Source organism: Mirounga angustirostris, unplaced genomic scaffold, assembly GCF_029215605.1.
Source record: "Mirounga angustirostris isolate CCGP_5_RB_7025 unplaced genomic scaffold, mMirAng1.0.hap1 SCAF_1, whole genome shotgun sequence".
Lineage (NCBI taxonomy): Eukaryota > Metazoa > Chordata > Mammalia > Carnivora > Phocidae > Mirounga > Mirounga angustirostris.
Genome location: NW_026991709.1, coordinates 3955478 through 3964534, shown reverse-complemented (window position 1 = coordinate 3964534; position 9057 = coordinate 3955478).

Genomic DNA, 9057 nt, shown 5'->3' with positions numbered 1-9057 from the left:
ACCCTTGGCATCACGGATGCAAAGGGTGCGGTTTGCATCTCCAGGTCCTTAGATAAAACATCTTATTCCAATGACCAAAGATGACGTCCAAACAACTTACTGATTTGTTTTTTTAAGTCCTTATGGTTAAGAGGTAGGTGACCATGCCTTTCACACACTGGGACTGAAAGCAGACCAGCTTGCCAGAGTTCATTCTCATACAGAATTTCCGAATGTAATGCCCCAACTATCCCTTTCATCTCGGGCTGTGATTCTTCTTTTAGAAGGAAGAATTACAGCTTGCATAAACGATGTGCAACCTCTCCCGTGTTTGTGAGTACAGGCGGAAGTGGAAGTCCAAAGAATATCACTTCTAAGTGACGTTTGTCCGGAGAGAAGGGGGGGAGCTGGGATTCTGCCCACCGCCCACTACTCACTACCCACTGCTCCTGCACCCACACCTGCTCCTGCACCTGCTCCTGCACTTGCACCTGTTCCTCTACCTGCACCTGCTCCTGCACCTGCATCTGCTCCTGCTCCTGCATCTACTCCTGCACCTGCACCTGCTCCTGCACTACCACCTGTTCCTGCACCTGCTCCTGCACCTGCACCTGCTCCTGAACGTGCACCTGCTCCTGCTCTTGCACCTGCTCCTGTTTCTGCTCCTGCACCTGCTCCTGCACCTGCTCCTGCTCCTGCTCCTGCACCTGCTCCTGCACCTGCTCCTGCTCCTGCACCTGCACCTGCACCTGCTCCTGCTCCTGCTCCTGCACCTGCTCCTGCTCCTGCACCTGCACCTGCTCCTGCTCCTGCTCCTGCACCTGCTCCTGCTCCTGCACCTGCTCCTGTTTCTGCTCCTGCTCCTGTTTCTGCTCCTGCTCCTGTTTCTGCTCCTGCACCTGCTCCTGTTCCTGCATCTGCTCCTGCTTCTACTCCTGCACCTGCTCCTGCTCCTGCACTTGCACCTGTTCCTGCACCTGCTCCTGTTCCTGCACCTGCTCCTGCTTCTACTCCTGCACCTGCTCCTGCACTTGCACCTGTTCCTGCACCTGCTCCTGCTCCTGCACCTGCACCTGCTCCTGCTCCTGCTTCTACTCCTGCACCTGCACCTGCTCCTGCACTTCCACCTGTTCCTGCACCTGCTCCTGCACCTGCACCTGCTCCTGCACCTGCTCCTGCACGTGCACCTGCTCCTGCACCTGCACCTGCAACAGCTCCTGCTCCTGCTTCTCCTCCTGTTCCTGCTCCTGCACCTGCTCCTGCACCTGCTCCTGCTCCTGCTCCTGCACGTGCTCCTGTTCCTGCATCTGCTCCTGCACCTGCTCCTCCTCCTGCACCTGCTGCAGAGCCTGGGCTCTGGTGCCAGCCCACCTGCGCCCACATTCAGAGCACTTTGTGCCTCCCTTGCTCTGCCCTCGCTGAGTATTAGCCGGAGAGGTCAGTTCTTGAAAAGGTCCTGCATGGGGGCTGTGGGAAGAAACCCGTGTAAACATTTTACAGAAAAGATGCTAGATTCTGCTGAAGTCAGCTAGGGTGAGGGGCCTTCCGGGCCAGGAAACAGAACCTAGGCTTTTAGATAAAAGTCCATCCTAGAGACCCACAGAGAGGCCATGTTCCCACCCTGAGAAGGGCACTACCAGGAGGTCAAGGACAGGTGGAGTCACCTTCAGTTGTTTTGCTGAGGGAGGAACAGGCTGAGCCCCAGTGTCCTGAGCATCTTTCCCTGCTGAGGTGTCCCGGGTCCTGCACTGGGGGCCGCACTGGTCCTCTGTTCATCCCCTAACTCCGCAAACATGACCATTGGCACTCTGCATGAGCTCGGTACTGTCCCAGGCGCTGGGGGCCCGGGGGGAGGGAACCCAGATGTGGCTTGGCCTCCAGTGTGGCAGGTGGGAGGGAAGTGTTCTTTCGGCAGATACAGAACATGGGGCTGGGGGAGGGCAGGCGAGGTCCCAGGTCCCACACCAGGAAAGAGCACAGTTGACATATGAGCCACGGTCTGACCCCAGAGCCTCCTGTTTTGTTTTGTTTTGCCACATTGCCTCCTGTTTGTAATGCCCAAATACACATGAAAATACTTTGTGAGGCATGAGGCGCAGTGCTAGTTTGGTGGTGACTCATTATGGACTTGCTGTCACCACACAGAATGGGAGGGTGGCCCGTGCCCGTGCCCCCCATCGCCTGGCATGGAGGTGTCCCTGTGGGCCTGGAGGCTGAGCTGACTCCTGTCTCGTGGGCAGAGGCCTTCCTCTGCCCTTGCCTGGTCTTGGCTTCTTAACGCAGCATGCCTGAGGCCTAGCTCGGGCCAGAGAGGGCTGGGGTGCGTGTGCGTGTGTGTGTGCGTGTGTGTGTGTGTGTGTGCACGCGCACGTGCAGGCCTGCTCCAGGTGTGGGCTCTCACAGTATTATTCTCTGGTCTTTGCTTTGTCTCTAAATGCTCCATCATCCTTTAGTCCCAGAAGGAAAGACAAAATTTCCTCACTTCATGTCTGCCGTGCAGATGGTGACGAGTGTAGTCAAAGCCCGCTGAGGTTTTCATCCAATGCCGGGTAAAGTGGAGAGTGACAAAGGGTAAAACCGAACCCCCAAGACGGAAAGGTGCAGAGTGTGTGAATATAAAGTTAGACACTTATAAGAAATAACGACTGCTAATAAAATATTTTATATAAAACTTTATTTGTGCTCAGTGTTGAGTGCTTCATATTCAAACCGGTTTGCTTAACTCTTGCTACGCAAAATGGGTTTTTAAGTTGCATTTTGAATATATTTGTTGTACATCTAGTAAGAGTTCTGCGTTATTCCTCAGTGTCCTGGTCTAGCACCCCCCCGCCCCCGCGATGGTACACAGTCACCTTCCTCTCTTAGACACCTGCATTTTCATGGGGGACTGTCTTCAAGTTTTGGGCTTTCCCTCTGTTCCCCCAGACTCCTCCTGCCTTGTTAATGTTGGCCGCAGCCAAAGATTGCCAAGACCCCCATGTGCTGAGGCCCGAGCCTTCCCTTCCCGTCCCCTGCTGTCCCCTCTGCCTTAGAGGGGTCTCCGGTGGCGATTCCTCAGAGGGACATCCCTTGCTCGTTGCTCTCATGTTCCTGGAAACCCGCCTCTCTGGCCTGGTCTCTGTAGAGGCTGCAATGGGGAAAGCACGTCCTCCCGAGGTTGGGCCCCCACAGTGAACGTGAGCAGGACCCCGAAGGATCCTGGTGTTATGCGCTGCCTCGGCTCCCCCAGAGCCAAGACTCCCAAGGGCAGGGGTGCTTGGGGCCAGGCCTTCAAAATGGTCTGCAAAATCGGAGGGCACCCCACGTGTGGAACCCACTCGTAATGGCGCTGTGTGCCCACCGGCTCCCTCGCTTCTCCTTCTGCACCTGCCTCTGCAGACCAGCGCTGTCCCTCAGCCCAGCTGACATTCACGCCAGGGTCCTTCTGGGTCACTGTCCTTGGCCTCTCACGTCAGGGAGATTCCTCCGGGACAATCGGCCTCTGCAGAACCTGTATCCGGGGCCTCCCCGGGGCCAGCGGCAGCCAGAGGCGGGGGAGAAACCCCCTTGCACACTTTCAAGCTCAGCTCAGCCTGTCGGTAACATCCAAGCCTCCAGGGCAGGAAGGCAGGGTGAAGATGACATCCAAGCCTCCAGGGCAGGAAGGCAGGGTGAAGATGACCCTCAAGCCCAGCCTTCTCCTGGGCGTAGCTGGATTTTCTGAGAACTACTGCCCCTCCTTCTCATCTTTGTGCAAACGGAAGGGTTTAGCCTTAGCCCAATTTTGTACGTTACCTCTGAACACGCCAACTTGAACTCATTCCTCCAACAGACATTTCTGTGGCCTCGTCACGTGCACACTGAGGCCAGCTGAGGAAGCCGGGTTTGCATTTACATAAAGCTGGTCTGCATCCATAGTGCATGTGAGCATAGATCAGGCTCAGAGCCCCTGATGCCTCCCTGGTCTCCAAAATAATCTCCTGGTGTCAAAAAGGAGAAAACAAACAGTGGTGCATGCTAGGTATGCCCGGGCAAGGGATTGCCCTCGGTGGGGACACGGCATCGGGGCTTTCTGCGGCATACAGACCATTGTGAAGCTGAAGAGGAGGGAGCAGGGGCATCAGAGTGTTCTCGTTCGATCACAAGCCCAGAGGGAGCTGGCTGGCTGTGTCTGGGTTCCGATTTCTGAGGCTGTGGGAGAGGAGGAGGCAGAGTCCGCCTGGGGGTCCTTCCACAGCTAGCGGGGCGGGCTGGCCCGGATCTGCCCCTCCTTGCCGAGAGATACCCTTGACCCCACGACCACCCGGCTTGCAGCCCAAGCTGAGGACACGGCCACAGGCATGTGGGCCTTTCCACTGGGCTCGTGGTTTCAGAGCTAGTCTTTCAGCCCCTATGCAGGAATATCAAATTTTGGGAACAGCACGTACCCCGAGCCACATAAATAAGAAGTAGCAAAACTCAAAATTACTACATTCAGTTCAAGTTTTCCCAGCAGGGCAGCTCCTCTCTCTGTTTGGGAGCATCTGCGTAAATGGAAGAGAGAATCCAGCTGACCACCTGTGGGTGCCTTTGGCCTACGCTTTGCACATGAATTTAAACGTGGCCCTGGTTTTGTGCACGGTTAAATGGTTTTCCCTTCTGGTCACTGTAAGCCACCTGCTGTGAGCACTGCATGTGGGAGCGGCTCCCCAGGAGCAATGGGCTGGGCGAACTGGGTGGGATGCTGAGGCCCGGCTGGTGGGCGTCGGAGCCCTGGGCCTGGTTCTTGAGGCCCCCAGACCAGTCTCCCGGGAAGGAGGCTGCAGAAGGTCCTTGCTGCCCCCCCCACAGATGCACTGTTTTGCCCCCGCCTTCCCTGCCCAGAGCGCTGGACCCTGCAGCAGATCCTAGCCCAGCCATGGGACAGTGCGGCAGCTTCCCGAAACAGTGCTTGCCCATTTCTACAGGACAGGTTACTAAGACGACCTCCCCTCCTGGGGGACCTTGAAGGTGCCCTCTCCTGCCAGACGAATCCATTGGGCCTGAGGGAGAGGTGGGTCATGGGGAACGCAGGGTTAAGGTTGAGAGCCCTATATTCACGGGGTTCCTGGAGATCCCAGGCTGCAACCCAATCTGGGTCTCGGCTTTTCTGGAAGGATTTCGATGGTCATGGTAGCTCTTGGGGTTCTTATAGTTTTACATTTTTTTTTTACAATTCTGTCCTTAGGTACCCCAGGGGTGTCTTTTCTGTGACATTTGGAATACAGGCTGCCTGAGTTTAATCATAAATAGTTCATTTTTAAGTCCTCGGCCAATTAAAAATGATAGAAAGGATCCTATCATCCAAATTGCTAATAAAATGGACCACCAAAGCCACATGGGGAGCTTTCCATTTTGAGAGTCTCATGACCCCTGTAGAAGGGGGCGAAAGGTAAGTTTGTCCATAGAACATGTATGTTTAAAAAGTTACTTTCTGTAACCAAGCCTCTCCCCCCTCGTTCGTTTGTATCTTCCTTTGTAGACAGATTGGTGAGAGAGCTGAGTCTGGTGTGAACTGTTGCCTTTTACTAGATGAGCAGCTACTTAGTGTCATCCCTTGGTTATTCCAAAGCAAGAGTCAATGCAATCAGCGCGCAAACGTGCATACATCTGTATATCTGATCTGTGATTGTATAAGCCCTGTTTTTTATAACACTGGGTGGGTGAATTTACAGTGATCTTGCCTATTACTTAGCGAATACTGTTGCACTCTGTCGGAGGTTTGCGCTGTGGTAGATGAACACAGCATATCTACATATCTACATATATGTATTTAAAAGTAACATTGGGTCTCTCGGGCGCCTGTTCTGTCAGCTGTCCTGTTCCACTAGAACAGAGACCCGAGCAGACCCTAGAATGTGAGCTTTCTAACTGTACCTTACAGGCCGTGGTCCTGTTGTGTATATTTCTGTAGAGTTATCTCCTTAGAAGGTTTGTACGTGCATTTTTTTGCAGACTTGAACTTTGTTTTCTGAAATTAGATGCCACTTATGAAAATGTGACATAAATCAAATAAAGCATTGTTATTTTCAGATTTCTACTTCGCTCTCCTTCTTGCTTCCACAACGCCTGCTCTCACACCTGCCAGGAGAACTGGGCCTGGGGTCTGGTGCAGCCTCACTCTTCTTTTTTTTTTTTTTTTAAGATTTTATTTATTTATCTGAGAGAGGGAGAGAGAAAGAGAGCAAGCAGTGGGAGGGGCAGAGGGAGAGAGAATCCAAAGCAGACTCTGAGCTGAGCACAGAGCCCAACCCAGGCTCGATCCCACGACGCTGAGACCATGACCTGAGCTGAAACCAAGAGCCGGACACTTAACCGACTGAGCCACCCAGGTGCCCCAGGAGCCTCCGTCTTAATGGAGCAGTTCCGTGGGTCGGTGTTATAACAGATTTAGATTAAGCTGGGAAGAAAAGAGCGACGGGGGTGTTGTGCTAGCCCCCACTTGTTCTGTGGGAGCATGGGGTCAAGTGCATTTTCATGGACGATCTCATTTAAACGCCCCCGCATCCCGGGGTGGGACCGGAGAGCCACAGCCAGCCCCATCTCACAGGTGAGGAAGTGAGGCTCCGAGATTAGACCACTTGCCGAGGCAGTGGTGGAGGCTGAATTCAGAGGATGACGTCCAGCTGGGGAGCCAGGGCTCTTGGCCCCTTCATCACCATCCCGCCGTGGAAAGAAGACACCGTGGGAGCTAAGGAGGAGAATCCATCTGGTCACAGGGGGTGGCTGGGGGAATCCATCCCCCGTGACCAGAGAAAACTTCTCCCAGGTATCTTGCCGAGGGGCAAGATGATGGGCGGGTGTCTCTAGGAGTCAGCTCTGGGGGCTTTATGCGCTGGGGGCCCCGTATAGGTCAGCACTGGGGTTCAGGCTGGGCCTGGGTGCAGGTGTCCTTCTGGGATCATCACCTGGGCATGACTGTGCTGGGGAGGACCTGGTCACCTTTGCAGGTATGGAGGAAGGTGTGCATGCAGCGACACACAGAGAGAAAAGCCACGGCCCAGTGACTCAGCACTTCCCGTCCCTTCTTCCTGCCCAAGCTTCTCCGTCCCCAGACCCTGTGCTGTGCTCCCAACCACTCGCCACCTTCCCCCATCAAAATCCCCATTCCTTCCACACGTTTTCCAGATTTATCTTTGTTAGAATCTTTAAGTAACAAAAGTTCTACATGTTCATTTTAACAAATAATACAAAAGTGAATAGTCTTGCCCCCAGCCCATCCCAAGCACACCCCCGTGAGGTTCCCAGGCTTGACACCAGATAGCAGTGTATTCACCCTCCCCTTTTAATACCAAGAGAGATGGACACGTCACACCCAGAGAGATGGACACGACCCCCCAGCCCTCCACCCCTTGCTTTCCTTCCTTTGCACGGCGTCACGGACAGCCCTCCAGACCAGAGGGTAGAGTGCTCCCTACTTTTGCGTCAACAGCTGTGTGACACACCATCGTGGGAATGTTCCAGAATCCCTGCAGCCATTTGCCTTCTGATAGACCCTGTGGTTGTTTCTACAATAACCACCAGGCTTCAATAAATCTGAAAATTTGGAGAACAGTCTTAAACTGACATCCTTACAACGTACAATTTGAATCACAGAAGCCTTTTTGGAAACGCAAGTGGAAGGAAATCCAAAAAGTAAAATAGGTGCCTAGAGAAGAAGGTGGGGAACTGCAGCCCCCACGCATGCCCCCTTACTCCCACGGTGCGCCTGAGGGTCCCACATGGCCGACGCTCTGTCCCTAGCCCTCCCATTACACCTGGACGTGGGGACTCTTGGGGGCTGCAGGTGTGCGGGGGGATGGGAAACCCTCACAAAGCTGCCAGGCCTCGGTGATGTTGTCAGGAAAGATTAGCCCAAGAGGGTCCTACCCCACCCAAGGGTGCTAATCTTTGCTGATCGCCGTGGCCTTGGCAGTCAAAGTAAGTGCTCTTGTTGGCAACCTCATTCTCCAGAGAGGCAATGACAGAAGAAATGGGGGTCAAACCCTATGGCAGGGTACCTTTCTTGATGGATCAGCTGACGCCCGCCCAGCTGCTTCCCTCCCTCTCTGCTCATCCTGTGTGAGCAGCTAGCTGCCTGGGTCTGTGCTCAGTGCTGCCACGCTTGGGAGATGCTAATCCGGCCACAAGCAGGAGAGCCGGCAGCCTGGCCTGTGGCACCGTGACCTCGGGACTCGACTCGTTTCTCCTGATTCCCTCATGCGGCTGTCATCTTTGAGAGTAGGTGGCAGAAGGAAAGGGGATCTCTGCACATGTCAAGACGGAAAATTCCCCTGGGTAGGTGAGAACTAGGACCAAAGCCAGGGGAGAGTAGATGTGGGTGTCCAAGGGCTCCCTCTTGCGGGCACTGGGGCTGTGCTGCGCGGGGCCGCCGAGCCGCGCATCCCTCCTGGAGGACAGAGCACCAGGGGGCACCTGCACCCCACAAAACCAAGGAGAGAAGGGCTGCAGCGTCCCGGCCAACAGGGGCAAAGGCAGCTGCCCGGTGAGAAGTGGCTAATCATTCTTGTGCCCTGAGCTGCAGAAGGCAGAGCTGCGTCCGCATGGAAGGGGACAAGACCCCTTAGGGGCCATCTGGTAGGACCAACGGCGCTGGGGACAAGAAGAGCCGGCCCAGACCGTGGCCCTTGGTAAAGTCTTAGAAGCAAACTCAATTCTTGGAGCAGAAAGTCAGACATTGTGTAAGTCAGTAAATCAACAAAGAGAGATGTAATCACAGTTGGGTTTATAGATAACATGTATGGAGAGAGAGAGAGCTCATTTCATATGACACGTGCCCTGCTAAAGTTCACAGCTGTCTAGTGTCCTCACAGAATTCTGCAGCTGCTACCACTCTCCACTTCCAGATTTTCGTTGCCCCCAAAAGAAGTCCATCACCAGTCACCCCCCAACCCCCCGGCAGCCACTAACCTACTTCCTGTCTCCATGCATGTGCCTGTTCTGGGCACGTCGTGTGGATGCAATCACGCCCACGTCGCCCTCTCTTAGCAGAAAGCACAGGTAGCTTTCAAAAGCAACACACAACGTACGAGAAGGATCGCCCCAGCTCAGAAAGGTTGAGACACCCCGCCCCCCAAAGTG